Below are 21,236 nucleotides of genomic sequence, written 5' to 3'. Positions count from 1 at the left end.
GATGTCATCTCCCCATTTGGGTTAATCTCCTGTAGACAACTTCTAGTTAGGGTCCTAATAACTAACATTTGTTCACAGCACATTTACAGCATGTTATACATTTATATTTCTTTTTAAATACTCTATTACCCTAACTATTCAAAAGAGAAGACTGAGGCTTACAAAGGTTAAGTAAATTCTCCTTGGTTACATAGCTAATAAGCTGCTGAAATGGTTTAAACCCAGACCCTTTTGATGAGTTCTTTTCTATGACCCTTTGCAGAAATGGTTCATAGAATGGGCATAATACCCCAGTCGAGGTCTCTGTAGTACTGAATGGATTGTGGGATTATTGTTTTCTTGGCTCTCAGTCCTAAAGTCTTTTATGCTATATTGTGTCTACCACATTCTGTATTTAGCCAGTGTTTTCTGAGCACTGAATGAACATAAAACAGTGGCCTCACTGATGCCATCTGATAGTCATAAATGGATTAAAGTCCCTATCAGTACCCTGATAGGTACTGATGTCTTACGTGGTAAGGCTGTCTAATTTGCAGGGTCTAGTGAAGAGTGAAAATAAGGGGCCTTATATTCAAAATCCAGGAAGAAAAGTGCAGTTAGAGGTATAAAGTATTACAATTTTCTTTATTTCTGTGGTTTCTTAGCTTATATTTTTTCTAATTTGCTATTTAATGTCATTCAAAATGAAGAATACTTAAAATTTTAAGTATTAGCATGAAATTTGCCATTCATCTTTATATTGTGAAGTGTTGATTTCAATGTAAATTTGAGAGCACTAAATTTGTGTGTGGAGTCCCTGAAATGACACAATTCTTTTCTGACTACAACAGTGGAAAAACTGGCCCAAACAAACTCGGTTGTTTTTATTTCACTTCGTGATAATTCACTCTCTCCCCAGTACTCTTGACCTCTGGACTATTTATAAATACCAAAGGAATTAATGGAAAATGAACTGTGGGTTGTCTTAATCTTTCTTTTCTTCCTGTGTTGTGATTTTCAGGATAAGTGGTTGGCTACTATTTAGAATACCCTTGCTTTCTTTCTGCATGTAGAGGAAATTCTTGTTTAAATGGAAAGCATGACCTCTCATGGCTGGTAGTGCCCTGCTTAGTCACAAACATAATATATTTACCCGATATTTGCTTTGAATCTTGCCTAACTCCCACAAGTTGTAGAATGTCTTTATGGTACACTGAGAAAGCCTTATGCAAATGAGGCTGATAGGAGTGGTAGACACATGATGTCTGTAGTGCCCTGCTCACCACCTGCTCCTTTGTCCTGTCAAACCTCACATAAGTTCAAGAGGACAGCAACAGATTATTAAACCAAATATGAGATCTTCCAAGATTGAGGCTCTGTGCAGTTGTACAAGTCACAGACCCATTATGCCAGCCCTGCCTAGTGGAGAAATGCCTAAGTCTAATACAGGTTGAGCACCCCATCCCCAAAATCAGAAACTTGAAATGCTCCAAAATAGGAAACAGTTTGAGCACTGACTTGATACCACAAGTGAAAAATTCCACACCTGATCTCACATGACAGGTTGCAATAAAAATGCAGCTACACTTAAAATTATGTATAAAATTACCTTCAGGCTATGCATAAAAAGTATATATGAAACATTAATGAATTTTGTGTTTAGATTTGGGTTCCATTCCCAGGATATCTCATTATATACATGCAAATATTCCAAAATATGAACAAGTCCAAAATGCAAAACACTTTCCTGGTTCCTCATATTTTGGTAGGGACACTCAAGATGTAGAATGCAAATAGAAGCTGAGATAGTGTAACTGAGACAGCTCTAAGGATGTGAGCACCTGGGAAGACTGAGGAAAGCTTCAAGGAGTAGCCATTGAAGGAGGAAGTTTATAACGAGTAGCATTGAAAGGGCTTCTGTATGAGGGAAAACTTATGCTAAAGTTCTGAGAGCTGGAAGTGTAGAGCCTGGAAAGTTCAGGGAGCAGCTATAGTCCAGAGAATCCTCTGCAAAGAGAACATGGTGTATATATAGAAAATTTACTTTGTGCACTATGAGAATGATGAATAAGATTGTTGCTTTTTAAGTCTCATTTATATTTCATAGAGTCTATAAATCTGCAAACACAGTCTTGAGAGAAACATCATATTTATATATGTGATTTTTCAATAATAATGTAGGTAATTTATATTAACTTTAGACAATTTCCCTCCAAAATGAAACTATTAATTCTCTGTCTTGCTTTTAGAATGATTATAGTTAGAGATATAAATCTTGAATTTTTTCAAATATATCTCCTTGGGCTGGGGATTTAGCTCAGTGGTGCCATCACCTGCCTCCCAAGTGAGAGGTCCTGAGTTCAATCCCTGGTACCAAAACAAAAACATAAAAACAAAAATAAAAATAAATCAAATATATCTCCTTGAGGAGAGGATTAAGTGAACATGCTGTAGGTCCTTTACAATGTATGTGAAAATTCCACCAGCTTTACAAATGTTGCCCTTAATATGTTTCAGAAATAAAATGTGAATCCATTGTGTTCTCTGTCAGCCTGAAACAAGAGGGCAAAATTGACTCATTCATTTGGATATAGGATAAAGGTTGGGAGGAGGTGACAAGCTCCATGGCCAAAGAATGTAGTGAGCCCTTTGGGATTTTGGTTGATTTTTAACTTCATATAAATTGAAACACTTGGATGTACATATTTTGGATTGTTATGTTTTATTAATAAAAATGACCCACCTACAGTAACAGCCCTTTATAATTGTGAGATAATATTCATTTTTTTCAGGTAGTATCTATTGGTTTGAAGTCTATATCGTTATTATTTATATAGTCACACTAGCTTTCTTTTGTGTGATATTGTGATAGCTATATTTTCCCTCAACTTGGCAAAGTATTTACATCTAAAGTTTATTTTTCACAGACTATGCAGTTGATTGCTTTCTTGTCTAGTTTACCAATTTCTGCCTTGTAATTGGAATATTGTCTATTTATATATAGTGTTACTATTGTGGTTTATATTTAAGTGTGCAATATTGCTATTTACTTTCTCTTTTGTTTCTATTTCTCCTTGTCTTTTTCTAAAGGTAAATTGAGTATTCTTATATCTTACATGCTCTAGTATGTTTTTATCAAATATTTTTGTACTTTAATGATTAATCTGGAGATTACAATATGTAGTTTTATCTCATTGAAATCTATCTTGAATTGCTGTTATAAAACTGCATATAAACTGGAACAGCTTCACAATAATAGAGTTTTACTTTCTTCCTTTCTTGCCTTTATGCTATTGATGTCTTAGTTTTAAAAAAAAAATCACAAAAATTAGTTAACTATGTTTAAAAATGGAGGTAAAGAGGCACTATCTTGAATTTACCATATATTAACTATTTTAATTTTTCTTCCTTTAAAAAAATAAATTTCAATGTTTAGTATCTCAGTTTTCTCAGTATCATTTCCGTTCATCCTTAAAAACTTCCTTTAGACTTATTTACCATGTGGATCTGGCATAGTGGTATTTCTTATATGTAAATATCTTTATTTTGCCTTTCATGTTTCGAAAAATTTTTGCCAGATGTAGAATTTTAGGTTAATAATGTTTTTTCTTTCAACACAATGAAGATATTAATCCATTTTCTCCTGTCCTTCATTGTTTCTAACAATAGATCAGCTGTCATTTGTTGTGTGTGTATCATGTCTATCTGCCTGTCTGTGGTGTGGTTTTTATTTGCTTCTTAGCAGTGTGACTATGATTTTCCTAGGTGCATTTTTTCTTTTTATTTGTCTTGGATTTGTAGTTGTTTTTAAGAAGGGCCTCCCATCCAAGTACTAACCAGGCCCGACCCTGCTTAGCTTCTGAGATCAGACAAGATTGAGCATGTTCAGGGTGGTATGGCCTTAGACTGTTTTTAATGAGTTTTTAAGATTTTTCAGCTAGTATTTTTTCCATATTGTTTTTCTACTCTAATCTCTCACCTGTCCTCTGGAGTGTCCAATTATAAGTATATTAGATCACTTTGCAATGTCCCTCGATTTGTTGAGATACTTCTTTAATAATTTATTCATTTATTTCTGACTTCTGTGCTTCAGATTGAATGATTTTTGTTGCCTTCCCTTCAAATATGCTGGTACTCTTGGTAGCCAATCTGCTGTTAATCCCATCGATTAAAACTTTCAAGTTCAGGTGCTAGAATTTTTTTTTTTTTTTTTTTTTTTTTGGTACTGGGGATCGAACTTGGGATCTTGTGCTTGCAAGGCAGGTGCCAGAACCACTGAGCTAAATCCCTGGCTATAATTTTTAATTTAGGATTTTTTAATGTGGTTCTTCTTTTTATCTTTCCTGAAGTTCCTTATCTATTTATTCTTTTTGGGTTTTTTGGTACTGAGGATCGAACTCAGGACCTTGCTTTTGCGAGGCAGGTGGTGGAACCACGGAGCTAAATCCCTGGCCCCTCTACTCATTCCTTAGACCCAAATTCTTGTGTAGATTTTATAATGCCTTTGTTATAGTTATTTTAAAATTCCTTCTTACTAATTCCAATATCTGTATTGTTTATATTGCCTGAGTTTTGTCTTAGCTGTATGTCATGTTTTCAGATTTGTTTTCATATCTAATGAATTTTTATTGCATATTGATATTGTTGATGATATGTTGTCAATATTCTGGATTATTCTTCTTTCTTCTGATTATTTCTGTATTTTCTTGTAGCAGCCAATTATGTTACTAGTTGGTTGCATTAATCTTGGGGAGGCTTAGTGTTAGGATTAGTTAGGGTAGGTCTGTTTTGGTTTTGCCTTTAGTTCTATGGCAAATTGTCCTCCAATATAATTTTTACTTCTAACTTGTGACTCTTCTATGGAGTCACTGGAAAACACGTGTATTTTCTAAGTCCTACCAAAGTTGTCAGGACTTGAATTGAAATTTTGATTCTCCTGAGATGTGCAGCCACTGAAGATGTGTTTGGTTTCTTCCGCTTTCTGTTTATTGGTTCTCTCCTGTGCTCTTTGTAGTCTTGAACTATCACACATATATGCGCAATTAAGTGAACATCCAGGGGTTTATATAGGTTGCAAGTTTTGAATTTTTGTTCAATATGTTTTTTGTTTCTTGAATCCTCAGTCCAACTTCCAGCCACTTTTTGCACTGCTCTAGCAGTCTTAGACTCTGTCTTCTGACTCCTCAGGCCATTAAAACTAGATTTCTGCTTGAATTCCAGCTATACTATCTAGGGGGAGAGATGCATAAAAGTAGATGTTATCCAGTATGGTTTTTCTTCAAAGGTCAGTTCCCTCTTCATTTGATTTCTCTTCAGTGACTTTAAAAAGGTGTGTTTATGTTTTGTAAAGAGTTTTTACCTGTTTTCAGGAAAAGATTAATCTATTATAAGCTACTCTACCATTACCAGAAGTCAGAACTCCTTTGAAGGTACTGATTGGTAGATTTAAACTATTTAGAATGATTTTAAGTACTTGTTTTTATCATCTTATTTACATTTTCCATTTACTGCTTTTTCCTTTTGGGACATTTGTCCCTTTTCTGATTTCTTTTGAAGAGATAAAATTTGTGATCCTCCTTAACTTGTATAATACATTCACCTTTTAAATTCTGTATTCATAGTTTGATTCAATTGTTTTCTATAATCCTCCCTATGAAGAAAATCAGAATGGGGTACCTATCTTTGGTACGTTTTATGATCTCCATCATTTTGGTCTTTTAGAATTTTAATTCTTTTTTTTACCAAGGACATTTTTCTTTTCTTTTCTTTTAAAGTTTGAGGATGGGTAACAGATATAATAACCTGTTCGTTTACTATTTTATCATAAATTGGATAATGTTTTCTTTTTTTCCGCCCATTAAGTTTATTGGTACATTTTAGGTATAAAATACATTTACATACATCATTGGGATCTTGTACCATTACATGAGTATCTCGGTTCTTATTTTTTTCCCCTTCCCCTGTCCTCCCTTCACCCCCTCCACCCTTCCCTATTTGCAAAGACTTTATATACATTTTTTTCCTTTTCTCATATTTTTTCTTTTCCCTTCTTTCCTTTCCCCTATCCCTCCCACTTCTCCTGCTCCTTTAGACCTTTACTTCCTATTACACAATATCAATTATACATTTTTAAAATTATAATATCAAGATCTAGCAGACATTACCACAGATTTTACAGAATTTAAAGGATATAAAAAGCATATTACAAAAATCTGTTTTGAAATAAATTTGACAACTTCTAAGAAGTACTTTGGAAGACAAATTAATGAAACTAACTCTGGAGGAAATATAAAATTTGAATAGCACCTATTAAAGAAAGTATATTCCTAGCTTGAAAACCTACCTATATGACAACAGCAGGCTCATATACATTTTAACTGATAAATTATATCAAACATTTAAAGCTCCCCTCATTTTTGGAACTCAACATTGTGCTAATCCTAAAACTGGATAAAGATAATAGAAGAAAAATGTATGAACATAGATAGAAATTTGTTTAAAAAAACAAACTATTAGAAGTTGGATCTGGCAGTATGTAGAAAGTGGTTTTATTATAGGGATGGCAGTGTTGGTTCAGCATTGCAAGATCCACCCCCAGAAGTCATCACTTGAACAGAGGCAAGGAAAAAGCCATATGATCCTGTCAGTAGTTGTAGAAAAAGTATCAAACTAAATTCTACAGCTGTTCATGATAAAAGCTATCAGAAGACTAGAAGTAGAACAGAACCTTCTCAACAGATTAAAGACATGTACTCCATACTTCCAGCAAAAAACGCCTTATATGAATGGAGAAGATAAAATGCTTTCTCCCTAAGGTAAGGGAGATATGCCTACTCTTCATCTGTCCATTAAACTTTGAAACATAGGCCTAAACCAAAATAGTCTGGCAATAAAATGACACAATTAGGATAGGATTGGCAAGGTAGAAGCAAAATCTTTATATGTAGATGAAATGATCATCTACAGAAAAAAATACTAAGAAATCTCTAGGAGCCCTTGGAACTTGTATTTGAATTTAGCAGGGTTAAAAAACCGAAGGTATATATAAAAATTCAGGTCTATGTATACTTGTTATAAATGAAGAATTGAATATTGAAATTTAAAAGTTATGTAGGAGTACAAAGGACCTAGAAAAGTAAAAAGAAAAAAAAACAGTGTTGGAAGACCTTTATTACCTAATTTTAAGGCTTCCTCTAAAGCTACAGTAAGCAAGGCAGTGTTGGTGTAAGGAAAGACATATAGATCATTGGAATAAAAGAGAATCTAGAAATAGAACCACACATACATGTTCCACTGATTTTTGAAAGATTATTTGATGTTAACATTTTATAGAATCTAAACTTAATTCAAGAGCAGAGGAAAAGATAGTGTTTTCAGCAAATGTCACTAGAACACCTGGTATCTGTATATAAAAAATTAACCTCAACCCTTTATTTCCATACATAAAAATAACTTGAAAGGATCTATGAACCTAAATATGAAAGACTAAAACTATAAAACTTTAAGAAGAAATTATAAGGGAAAATGTTTATGAATTCAGGGTAGGCCAGAACTTCCTAGGATACAAAAAACATGATGTATAAAAGAAAAAAATTGATGAATGAGATTCCATCAAAATTTAGAACTTTAAATGACATTGTAATGAAAAGTAGTCCTTAAACAGACCATATTTACAATGCATATAACCTATGATCAGAACATATAAAGAACTCTTATAGCTCATTAATAGACAGGCCAATTAAAAAGTAGACACAAAAAGATGATAAATAGCTAGTATAGCACAAGGAAAGGTATGTAACACTAGAATCAGAAAAATACTAATCAGTACAATAACAAGATTGAATTATGCATTCATTAGGGAGATGAAGTTCAATGATTTAAAAGCCTTGTCATGACTTTTTTGTTGTTGGATCCTCCCCCTTTGCATTTAATTCGTCACACCCAACAGATTCATTCTGCTGGGCTTCCTGGGGTTGTGATCCTCATTGTCTTTTCCTAGGATATTGTCTAAAATTTTTCGGAGTGTTGGTTTGGTATCCATGAAGTTCCTAAGGTTCTCTTTATCATGAAAGTATCTTATTTCTCCATCAATTTGGAAAGATAGTTTTTCAGGGTGCATCAATCTGGGTTGTAGGCTGTTTTCCTTTAGGGCTTGAAATACATCACTTCAAGCTCTTCTTGCCTTGAGGGTTTGCATTGAGAAGTCTGCTGTGATTCTGATGGGCTTTCCTTTGGATGTGATTTGTTTCTTTTCTCTCACTGCTTGTAGAATTTTGTTCTTCTGTTGAGTTTCTGGAATCTTAAGTATAATATGCCTATGTGTAGATTTTTTTTTTGATCAAGGCTAGTTGGAGTCCTGTATGCCTCACTTATCTGTATGTCAAGTTCTTTTCCCCTGATTGGGAAGTTTTCTGCCGTCACTTCTGTGAACGGTTTTTTTTTTATGTCATCTGCACTCTCTCCTCTTTCTTCATTGACTCCAATCAGTCTTATGTTATTCTTCTTTGCATGGTCTAGCAGCTACTGGATTGCTTTCTCATGGTCCCTTACAATTTTAAAGCAATTTTTCTTTTCCTGGTCACTAATTGCAATCTTATCTTCTATATCTGAAATTCTATCCTCACATTGGTTCATTCTGCTGCGTAGACTTTCAGTGGAGTTTTTAATCTCCTGGAAATCTGTTTGCATCTGTTTTATGGATTCCATTTGTTTTCTATGTTGGGATTCCATCATGTTCCTCAGATCCTCTATTTTTTAATCTGTGTCCTCTCTGCATTTATTAATCATGTCTTGCAGTATGGGCACAATCTTTGCTGTCATCTGAGAAATTATTTCTGATTTCATTTTTTCCAGAATCTCTTTTGTTGCCAGTTCAAGGAGTCCATGTTTAGTATCAGATTTTTCCATCTCATTTCCCTTTGGTGTTGCTGTAGGTGATCTGAAAATCTGTTTTTGAGGCTTGTTTATGTGTCTTCTTATTTCCATGGGGTGGGAGGTGTTGCTGGTGCCCATGCAGCTCACCTCCTCTGTCCTGGGAGCAGTGGAATGATGGTGGGGAGCCTCATCCTGGGCACTGGGATTGGCTCACCTCCTCTGCCCTAGGAGTGGTGGAATTGGATAATATTTTCTTGAATAAAATATATTCCATTAGACCCAGGGTCATTTTTTAAGATGTAAATTGAGAAGCTAATAAAGAAGTAATTCCTAAAGGAAGAATGATGTAAAACTGGTAAACCATGTTTGTTTTTCTTTTTTACAGGTAGTTATTCCTTTTTCAGTGAATGTTAGGGAAACACAAAACTGTCTTCATTTAGAATTCAAGGTAAATGCTCTTAACTCCAAAGCACCTAATATGTTTATTATATATTTTGTTTTAATATTTGTCAGCTGCTGAGTAAAAATCCACTCTCTGAGATTTTTTTCTTTTTTTGAAATGGGATTTTGCTGTGTTGTTCAGGCTGTCAAACTTGTGCACTCAAGAGATCCTCCTGTCTCAGTCTCCTATATAGCCAGGTCTATAAGCATGTACCACCACACCTGGCTTGAAAATACTGTTGAGATATTCTGTAGAACTAAGTTAGGAATAGGCCCATCACTGAAACTTCTGACAATAGAAAAGAGGACAGATGTGTAGTATTTCCAGAGAGACCTAAAAGAAGTATCTTAAGAATATTGTCTGGCCGGGAATTTAGCTCAGTGGTGCCACCCCCTGCCTCACAAGCACAGGGTCCCAAGTTGGATCCCTGGTACCAAAAAACAAAAAAAAACAAAACAAAAAAGAATATTGTCTAACACTGCCTGGATTTATGGCCTTCATAAGTAGTGTTCATTAAATGTTGGCCACGCTTCTGCTTACCCATAAATGAGGGTAAGAAAAAAGGAAAATAAATAGGATAAAGAAAAAACAACTAGACTGTTAGATGAACTGGGTTATTCCAAACTCCTCATATTTTCATAGAGGAAAGAGATTTTGTGCGTTATGCCCAAGGAAGGAAGAATGTGAAAGAACACTTCTCTATGCCTTCCCCCTCATTACTCTCCAGGATTTGAGATTACCTGTCTTAGTCTGTGTCTGCTATAATAACAAAACACCTCTGCCTGGGTGATTTGTAACAGCAGAAATGTATTCCTCATAGTTCCAGAGACTGGGAAGTCTAGGATCAAGACATCGGCAGGTTCAATGTATGGTGCGGGTCTGTTCTTTGTTCCATCCATTTCTATCTGTGCTTACATGGCAGCAGAAGTAAGGGGCCCACTTAGGCTTCTGCTAATGTCATTCATTAGGCCTATCATCGCCATTTCCTAAAGACCTCACTGCTTAATATGAATTGTGTTTCAACATATGAAGTTTGGGGGAATATCTTTGGATCATAACATTACGTGGCAGGTGAGTTAGGGAGGAAGAATTCAGCATACTCTGGACTTCAAAATCTGCCTGTCTACTGGCAGTGTTTTCCTGTCACTACCTGTGGGTAAGTTTAACTCTTCAGTGGAGCATCAGCTAAACTTTTGGGCAGCAGATATGCACGGATATGTTCATTCTCTACTTTCCTGATTCATTTGCCTTCTTATGTGATTTGGAACTTGAGTATTGTTTATTAATCCTTTAAAAGCCCAACATATTTTTGCATCATGATAATTTAAATGATAGGAATATTTCAGAGTACTGAAAAGAATAAAAGTGAACTACTGGTGGATGTAAAAACCTGGATGAATCTAAAGTACATTAGGATAAGTAACAAAAGTTTCTGAAAAAAATTCATGATATGTGACAGTGTATGGTTCATTTTACTCTTTTTTTTTATTCCTTTTACTCTTGAAATGATAGAATTATTGGGAGGGAGAATACATTAGTAATGGTCAGGGGATGGGATAGGGTAGAGGGATCAACAGAAGGCAGTTTCTTGATGTAGATAGAGGAATTATGTGTCTTGGTTGCAGTGGTAATTATGTGAGTCCATAAAGTGGCTAAGACTATATGTACCTATACATATATGTACACACAAACAAATGAGTGTATACAAGGGCTGGTGGAATCTGAACAGAGCCTACAATATGTGTAATAATGTAATACCAATGTAGTTTCCAAGTTTTAGTAATTATATAAGATGTTATTGTTGGGGGAAGCTGGACAAAAGGTACGTATAATTCTCTCTACTAGTTTTACAATTTCCTGTGAGTTTATTGCAAAATAAAAAATTTAAAACTATGCAAACATTGTCACTTAATTTAAGCCAATAAGCTGTAAGAACCTTTTGTGAGTAAATTTTATCCCAGCTAAATCATGATACAATCTTGAAAACTCAAGAAAATTTCCTACTAAATAATAAATTTCCAAATTCCATTTATCTTCCTGAAGACTGTTTACTTAATTCAAAAGTAGCTTTTATTTCTGCCCTTCCTACATAGCTTTTTAACTGCCCTGCTACATGGTTTAAAATCCAAGCCTTATGAAACTCAAGCTCATTAGTGAATGTATACGTACATTTTCATTTACTATTGGCTCTAAGAAAAATAAAGATGCTTTTAAAAAGCTAATGAATTTTTTGTGGGGAAGGAAGTACAGATTTAGGAACAATTAATGGTTTTGATAATTATTATTCTCTGTATAGGTATGAACTAATGTTCACTCTTTAGCAGTAATACGTATCTCAAGACGTAAACATTCAAAACATGAACTAATTTTTCTTCATTATTGAAATCTCTGTCTGCAAACCTAGTAACATTTGAAAGCTAATCTCCCTATGTGCCACAGAAATTATAGCAAAGTAAATAATCTCCAGTGTTTGTATTCTCTATAGAAATGTTTTAATGTCTTATCTTTTAAAACTGGATTTCAGCTCATTCAAAAAGTCCAGGAAAAGTTCTTTATTATTCAGAAAAGGAGTAACTTTATGAATACTATGGAGCATATCTCTCTTCTAGCAGTTGCTGCTGTATCTGGGCACTTTCTCTGTTCTGGAAGGAGAAAACTATCATCTCTGCTCCTTTTCTCTATCTTGGATTGTATGTGGCGTTCCTCTGTGGAGCTCCAAAGAGACCCTAGGATTGGAAGTTGCTATGAGTACACATGAAATGATCTGTGTGACTTGTCAATCATTCCATAAGTAGCATTCTTCCCTCAAGTCATTTCTTTGAGTAAATTGATGCCTAGCTTCCTATTTGAGGTCATCCTGCTTTTCCACGAAATGTTACATAGAACACCTGAGTATCCATCCTGATATATTATCTACTAGGATTTTTTTCAACCTTTACAAGGTTTGTGGTGTTTGTCTTAGTGTCTATACATGTTTCAGGAAGAGTCATTATGTAAAACCTTCCCACAGTGAGAGTGAGTTCTTTGCTCCTTTATCGGAAATGCTGAGTACAAGGCCTCAAAGAGCCAAAGCAATTCTTGCTTTTTAAATTGTGAAATTATTCTTTCACAGGCTCTTTAATACTGTGTGTGCTGGAAGCTATGTATTTTCCCCAAAAAAGCTATGTATTTTTCCTCCACGAGGTTAAAACTAGAAGTTTTTCAGCATATGACTCATATATTTTGTGGAGCAGAATTTTTGGGAGGGATTTTGTTTTGAATAAATATATCTTTTATGAAATGTGTAAAGACTTGACATGTGCTACTTGCAGTTTTAGGCCTCTTATAATTTTGTAAAACGTGTAGTGTTGATTCAAGTTCTCTATTTTTAATTATAGTGTTAAGATGATTTTTATTTTGTTTTTTCTTTTTGTCTCAAAATATGAGTGGGAAAGCAGCTATTCAGTTTTACAAGGTTAATTTATATTAAAATTATGATACTTAAATTTTTCAATAGATAACTTTTTAGTTGTCTAAATTTGAGTTCAGAGTCTGGCTATTTTATAATTACAGATTTACATGTTGCTATTTACACTGTGTTTTGGTATTCTGTAGAATTTCTGATATTTTTCTGGCTGCTTGAAGAATTAGAATCTTTGGAGATCTATATTACTCTGTTTCATATAATTAATTTTGTTTTTTAATAAAGCTTTTAGATCCAGGTTGAGTGTAATTTTCAAAAAGTATTTATGTAGGAGTTGCCATTCATGTTGGTTGCCAAAAATATTAAAAGGGAGCTTTTAAGTATGGGCTGACAAGCAAAGAATTATTTGTGACAGAGTATCACAGTTGGATACAGTGAAGGGAAGCTTTGGGTAAAAACTAGGGATATCTGGGGCCAGGGATTTAGCTCAGTGGTTCCAGCACCTGCCTTGCAAGGTTAAGGTCCTGAGTTCAATCCCTGGTACCAAAAAAAAAAACAAAACGAAAAAACAAAAAACTAGGGATATCTGAAAGCCTGCCTTGTGACTCTGTCCTTGACTTTCCATCAGTTTCTATCTTGTATTGTATTGAATGTTTCCCCTGCCTTGTCTTCTTTTTTCCTCTTCACTTCTTTGCCCTGCCACATGTGGGTATTGTGTGGAGCTCCATTCTTTGCTCCTTTGACCCTGGCTCTGAAGGAACTGAGCATGGATAGACTGAGCTTCTTGTTCCCGAGTCTTTCCTGAGCAGGTCATTAAGAACAACAGGCACTTAATCTGAAGTGGCACAATGGAGCCAAATCAGTCTTGCTTCTTTAGATTAGGTGGAAAGAGGGGCAATGGGATGAGCCCTGGCTACCCATATCCACATTAAGCTTTTTCCACACCAGATCTATCAGTGTAAACCAGAGCCTTGATGGAACCTCATTCCTTTAGACAAATTTGGCTTTATTTCACTCATTCCTTCCTAGTCCTGGGGAGGCTGCCCTTCAGCTCCTGAGGCAGTGGCAGGTGACCCACCCTGAGATGGCTCACTTCTCTGACTGGGAATTCCTGAAGCTGTGTCTCACTTGCTAGATTAAACCTCTCAAACAGCAGGACAGGCTGGATTAAGTTTGAGTTCTCAGTGTACCTCAGAACATTGTAGTTGGACAGCTAACTGCCTTCTTGATGTTCAGTCTTAAAATTGGATCAGCTTTCCAAGTTCTGGCTTTGTCTCACCTGGTCTTTTCTTCCCCAGTACACTGAGTGTATTGTTTAAATAGGAGTTCTAGTAAACTGGTTTTTTTTTTGTCTCCCTTTTCACCACTCTGAAGGCTTTGGCAATGACCTTTACTAATAAGGAAATACCTTTTTTAGCTCCAATTCTGTATTTCTCTCTACCTAATGGGCCTCAGCTTCCTGTGTTCGCTGGGTACTTTAAACTCATAAATATAAGTCTAAAATTGAACTCATTGCCTTGTCTCCGATACCAGTTCTTCCTTTAGACTTTACCCATGTTTCTGTTAATGGTGTGGTCATCTATCGCATCTTCCATGCCCCAAAGCTGGAGTCATCTTTTATTCCATTTTCTATTTTGCTTTACATATTTAGCCATTTGCAGATCATTTCATTGCTTCATTTATTTATTTATTTATTTTTGTCTCTTTACTCTCCTTTCTTCACTCTGCCTTTGTTTATACATTTCGCTGTGTGGGTGGGACACAATTCTTGCTTATTTTGGCCTTTTAAAAACTTTGTGATACTTTAAGCACCAATAAAGATGTTATATCCTCTTCCAAATAATCTTTCTTATGATATATCTAGCTGCAAATACTTTGTCTTATATGTTGTTTAAAAAAAAAAAAAATGAAAAACACCACAGTGTATTTTGTCATTATTTATGTACCTGTGGAATTACCCTGTTACAGTGAAAATGCCTGGGATAAAGGTATTGGTATGTGTACATACATGTGATTTACTCTTATATCAAAACCCACTCAGATCATCTGAAATGGGTCCCTGAACTCATTGCTGCCTGCTGTGGATAGCCATGCTGTGTGTACCATGATGCCACCATCTGTGGGCCCCAAACTCACAAAGACCTTTTTGTTTTGTTTAGTACTGACCTACAATGACAAAATTTCCCATCCTATAAAAAATATCTTTATAAGCACCCAATTTTTACCCCAGCTGAACCTATAAAACCAGAAAGCAGAGAGATAAGGAATTTTAAAAGGTCAAATAGCAAAAAACCCAAAAAACCATGGTGCCACCACTTTGGAAAATAATTTAACAGTTTCTCAAAAAAGTAAACATAGGGTTACCCATGTGAACCAGCAGTTCTTAGCTACAGAACCAAGAGAACTGGAAATACATGTCCACAAAAATACCTGTACACACATGTTAATTACAGCATTATTCATAAGAACTAAAAGAAACAACTTAAAATATTCGTCAACTAATGAATGAATAAACAAAATGTGGTATAATGCAATTTTATTCAGACATTAAAAGAGTGAAGTACTGATATATATTGCAACATGGGTGAAGCTTGAAGATAATATGCTAAGTGAAAGAAGGCAATCACAGAAGCCACATATTATATGATTCCATTTAAGTTTTTCAGAATAGGCATACTCTATCTCATAGAGAATGAAGCGTTCCAGAATAGGCATACTCTGCTCCATAGAGAATAGAGTAGTGGTTACTATGAACTGTAGATAGGGAATGGGAAGTGACTGCTAATCAGTCCTTTTAAGATGATGAAAATATTCTGGAATTAGTGGTATGTTATGGTTTATATCTAGATGTCCCCAAAGAGCTCATAAGTGGGGCTTTTGAACAATGACTGGATTATGGGGATTCATAGCTGACTTGCTGTTAGAAAGAAGAGTCTAGTTAGAAGGCTGGTCACTGGGGGGATGCTCTGGATGGTTCATCTCCCTCCTCAACTCCTCCCTTGTCTTTTTCCACGCTGTTCCTCATGACATGAGCAGCTGCCACCCACCATGCCTCTCTACCTTGCCCTACTGCCTTGGAGCCACCCAACCATCCAAGAACTGAAACCTGTACAAATTGTGAAATAAACCAAAATAGATCTTTCTTCCTTAAAGTTGTAGGTGTCTGGTGTTGTGTCTCAGTGTTGAGGAAAGTTATTAAGACTTGGTGATAGTTGCACAACTCTGTGAATATACTAAAAATCACTGAATTGTATATTTGAAAGGGTTTGTGAATTATCTCACGAAGGTTGTTATTTTTAAAAATGAAAAGAGAATTTTAAAGTAAATAGAGAAGGTGTTTGAATATATTTTGTTGAAAGTGTTAGGCTCTCTGACTACTGTTAAAGTACTTTTAAAGATGAGAGCTGGGCATAGTGGCACACACCTGTAATCCTAGCACTTGAGAAGCTGAGGCAGGAGGATCACTGAGCGTTCTAAGCCAGCCTAGGCTACATAGTGAGTTCAAGGCCAGCCTGAGCTACATGAGAGCCTGTCTCAAAAAAAAAAAAAAAAAAAAAAGAAAGAAAATCAAAGTTCAAGGGGGTTAAGTGACCCTATTTAGGTCCTGTTCTGTATGCTGGTGATGGAGTAAGAAATCATTTTTCAAAACATATATTTTTTCCCCTAATCATGTTGCCTTGGGAGGGTGCATACACCTTCTACCAGATGTGTTTTTGTAAACATATCACCCTGTGGCACCTGAGAACAGCATGAGTTTGAAGTCTGGACTAATTTAAGATTAGCACCTACCCATTGTCTGCCTTCTAGTGCCTTGACAGGTGCTGTAGATATGTGCTTATTAGTGTTTAGGCTCTTCTCACACTGTTACTTGTGTTTTCTGTTCTCATTAGAAATCGTGGTTGTTGGAGCCAGGGATTTAGCTCAGTGGTTCCGCCACCTGCCTCGCAAGTGCGAGGTCCTGAGTTCGATCCCTGGTACCAAAAAACAAAACAGAAATAGTGGTTTTTCATCTTGCCTGTGAAAGGAAATTGTTGGGACTTGCTTAGAGGTGCCTTTTATTCTATGCCGCATGACAAAGAGTGCAATAGACGAAAGAAGATTTTTATCAAGCTATTTCAACAAGGCAAATGTTAATAAAGATTGTTACAAAGGAGAGAGCGAAATGTTGTTTTATCAAATGAGAGTATTAAGGGATGGTAGAAGTGGGTCTTGGGATAGGAGAGGTCAGAGTGATCCTTTTCAGTCAGCAGATGCTTCGACTTCGTCTTCTCTAAAATTAACAATAAATTGAAAACATGCACACTTCTGTATCTGATATTATAATGATGACAGCAATCTGGAAATATCACTCAAAGGAATATTTTGTTCCCTTTTTGCACAACTGAGGTAAGACTCATTTACCCTCTGCTGGTAGGTTTAAAGGAAACTCAAAAGAACACCAACCAGAGAATCTGTGAAAAGGAAGGAGTAATTTCCTTGAACCAAGTAACTAAGTAAGTGTCCTAACAGTGACTGTTAAGCCATAGCCACTGCCAGGTGGGAAGCATACACTCAGCAGAAGAGGAACTTTGGAGGGTACTAGTGATGGAGTGACTTTTCATAAGAGCTGCAGAAGTTATTTTTGAACAGAAGGAATAGTCAGAATTTCCAGATTTGGAGCTGTTAAAAGATTTTATTTCACCATAGACTAGCTCCCTAACAAATTAGTCCTTTTCATTTTAATTTTTTTTCCTAAGCCTAATTTCCATGATTTCACCATATGGAAACTCTGACTTTTAAAAAGAACTTGCTCCACTGAGCAAACTTGGTACATTTTTCAAATGTTTCTTGACATTAACAGCTCTATTTCTCAATTAGCAAAGGGAATAAAGTTGATTATGCATATCCATGGGTGACAATTTACATCTGATTAGCAGCTCTAAGGTAAACATTAAAAGGTCACTAAATAACTTTTACTTCTTTTGTTCTCAGAAAGACTAGTGAAGTCCTAGTTTCCCCTACTCCCATGGTTGATAAAACCATATTTTGAAATGATTGACATAAGTTGATATTAATAAAATCTGTAGATTTAAAAGCTTAGTTGACGTTTTGCTTGTTGCATTTTTCTTATTGGCATTCTGATACCTATCTGTTTTTGTGGGAACTAGCAGCTAATCATAGACATTAAGAAAAAATAAACAAGTAAGAAGCATATGTATAGGCTTGGAACACATCCTGGTAACCTATTTGTGGATTTATCCTGAAAGCCGAAAGGTTTTCCAACTTTATTTTTTCTAAAAGAGTGTCAGGGTTGGTGTGGGGGAAGAGAGAAGAGAATTAGTTTAACCTCTATTATAAAAATAATCAGAATCCTGAGAGAGAAAACAGTTCATTTCTGTGTTCTGTTCACTGGAATCAGAATTACAGATGACTGCCTTTCATATGAGAAAGATTCAGAAAAGGAAATTGATAGTGTTGATTGACTAGGCAGTAGTTCAGGTGGTCCTGTGGTATTGCGTTAATTGGATTTGGCAAACCTGTTGAAATGGACTTAGAGTTCCTTGATTGTGGTTGGTATAATTTAGTTAAAATGGCCTGTGACTTCTCTCTCAATCCTTTCACATGAATACTTTTTCTGTCTGCCTTCTCCATTCTTTTGTTATTTATTTATTTATTTACTTACTTACTTATTTACTTTCTGTAGTGGGGATTGAACTGAGGGCCTTTGCACTGAGATACATTTCCAGCCCTTTAAAAATTTTTTATTTTGAGACAGGATCTTGGCAAGTCACTAAATTGCCCAGGCTGGTCTCAAACTTGTAATTCTCCTGCTTTACCCTCCCAGAGTGCTGGAATTACAGGCATGCACCACCACACCTAGCTTTCTTTCTGAACACTGAAAATAATGGTTTTGTTGATAATTATCTTTAATTATAAAAAGTATACATGTTTTTTGTAAAAAAAAAAAAATAGTCAAATAATTAAAAAGGTGTGAAGAAAGTTTTAAGAAGGAGCACCTCTTAGAGATAATGGTGATTTACAATTTAGGAATATCTTTCCTACATTTCCACCCCCCTTTCCACCCTACCCCCTTCTCCTATGTTCCCCCTTTCTTCTCTTCTTGGCATATAAGCTCACCTATTTTAAAGTGGAACTATTTTATACAGTGTTTTTAACACAAATTTTGAAAACATTGTAACACATATAGCTCCCTCTGTAAATATATATATCATTGTTCTTGATGGTACCCAATACTTCCATAATAATTAGATATAATGTTCAAAGAGCTATAATTTATTTAATAGCTCCTCTTAATGAATATTTAGGTGGTTTGCTTGGATAAATTTTGATGAAAGTTCTGGGTCATGATTTTTTTTTTGGTGAAAGGGATTGAACTCAGGACCTTGTGCTTGTGAGGCAGGCAGGGCACCACTGAGCTAAATCCCTGGCCCTGGGTCATAATTTTTAATATGTTAAACTATTTTCTAAAACTATTTAGTACTGTTAAACTATTTTCCAAAAGATTTTGTCCGTATATTCTCTTAGCTGTAGTTAACACTGTTCATTTCCCCACACCTTCTATAACTCAGAATATTTTATAATGCTTTGTTATTCTCTTATATAAAATATCAGTTAAAATTTGAAGTCTTTTTGATTTGGATAAATTTAGAGACAATTTGTATGCCTAATCTTGACATTTGTTTTTCTTTTTTTTTTTTTTTGGTACCAGGGTTCAAACCCGGAACCTTGTGCTTGTGATACAGGCGGTGGCAACACTGAGCTAAATCCCTGTCTGTTTTGCTTTTTTTAATGGTGGCTTATGTTTTGTTTTGCTATTGGTTTACAAGAGTTCTTTGTATATTAGCGACATTAATCCTCTGACATATAAATCCTTTTACACAAAATAAATTAGATACTAGGAAATGTCCTAAATGTATATATTTTTGGTGAGTATCTTTTCTCTTGGACTTATAGTATTTTTTGCTCCAGTTGAAATGCTAAATTGTCAATTTTTATAGTTTCTGGCATTTAAAATTATGCTTTCAAAAACCTTCTTTACTCTTGGAATATAGAAATTGTTCCATAAGTTTTCTTCTAATTCTGTGATTTAAAAAAATAAATATTTAATCTTTTTGGAGTGAATTTTGGGGAAGATACTTGGTAAGGGTCAAGAATTAGTATTGTTATTAGTATTAGTATTGAGGATCTCACTATGTAGTTCAGACTGGCCTTGAACTCACAGTGATCTGCCTGCCTCAGCCTCCTGAGTGCTGGGATTACAGGTGCATGCCACCATGCCTGGCAAGAATTATTTTTTTCTTCATATTTAGCTTAACCCAATAGGATTATTGCAGAATCCACTGCTTTTCCACTTCCATCAAATGTAAGATTCCCATTGGCCTTGGATCTTTTTCCTTTTTTCTTTTCCATGGATCTAGTACCATTTTCTAACTCAGAAATACAAAAAACAGATTATCATTAGAAGTATTAGCACTGACTCACAGAATTAGATCAAATGTTTTGAGAGTATGGAGAATGCGGTGACACCTGGATAAATTTAATGGTCTGGTAGGAAAGAACCAAGGGTAAGTCTGGAGGAGTGGTGAGTAAATGCAGAGTCTTGGGTGTGAAACAAAGTCTCAGAAGAACTAGCAGATGGTGTATGTATGGTGTAGAATATCAGGCACGATTCCTGAGACAGGAGTTTGTAGTCACTATCAGGTATCTAATGTTTGGAAGACTCCCTCTGCCATATACTAAATGTGAATTTATTCTCATATGGTGTATATTGTTTAATTGTATTAAGCAGAGGTTTGATATCATCTGATTTATGTTGTAGATATTTTTTCTTTTCATAGAATATGAATAGAATAGATTGTAGAGAAATTAGCCTGTGACCAAGGGAATCACTAGAAATTTCTGTAACAGTCTGGATAAGGGTTAATAATAGGATCTGAGCAGGCAAAATTGTTAGCCTTCCATTTCAGTTCCCATTTGAAGATACTATCTATAGTATTCACATGGTGAATTCTGCACTCATGTATTCTTTTGAACAAATGCTGTGACTTTCCACAGGCGATGTGCACATCACGTTGGCCAATTTCTGCCCACCTCCCATTATTCCTATCAGATTGGCTGAGAGAGTCTAGAATATTTTTTAAAATCTACTGCTTGTATTTGACTTAGCAAGTGGGAAACAAATTGTAGCTTTTCAGTTTCATACATTATCTGTATCAGCAGCTAAATTTCTAGATGTGCTTTGCAGATGGGATTTAAAGGTAGCCAACTTTGAATTATGATGACCCTATACAAGTACTAATAAGATTTGTTGGAGCTGACAAAAAAGCTCATCACAGAAGCCAGGGAAGAAATGCTATTCATAAAATTTGGGGTTTTTTTGCACACACACACACACACACACACACACACATATATATATGTATGTATGTTGGTATCTGTCAAATAAAGGATGAATTAATTTTGCTAATTGGAAGGCTATTTCCAGTAGTGAAATTCATACCTATATGAGTTATACTATGAAAAGGAATGAAAGAAGAA

The 21,236-nt window shown here is 35.2% G+C and overlaps 1 protein-coding gene across 16 annotated transcripts in view; it reads left to right on the top strand.

Annotated features, from left to right (window-relative positions):
- The window catches only part of Enox1 (ecto-NOX disulfide-thiol exchanger 1), a 571,647-nt gene that overhangs the window by 83,570 nt on the left and 466,841 nt on the right, over positions 1-21,236 (top strand). The window lies entirely within an intron of this gene.

Source organism: Heterocephalus glaber, unplaced genomic scaffold (genome assembly GCF_053883595.1).
Source record: "Heterocephalus glaber isolate CG9 unplaced genomic scaffold, H.glaber_assembly_v1.0 deba00001666, whole genome shotgun sequence".
In the NCBI taxonomy this organism is placed as follows: Eukaryota; Metazoa; Chordata; class Mammalia; order Rodentia; family Bathyergidae; genus Heterocephalus; species Heterocephalus glaber.
Note: the sequence above shows the minus strand (reverse complement) of the source record. Positions and strands in the feature narration are given on the sequence as shown.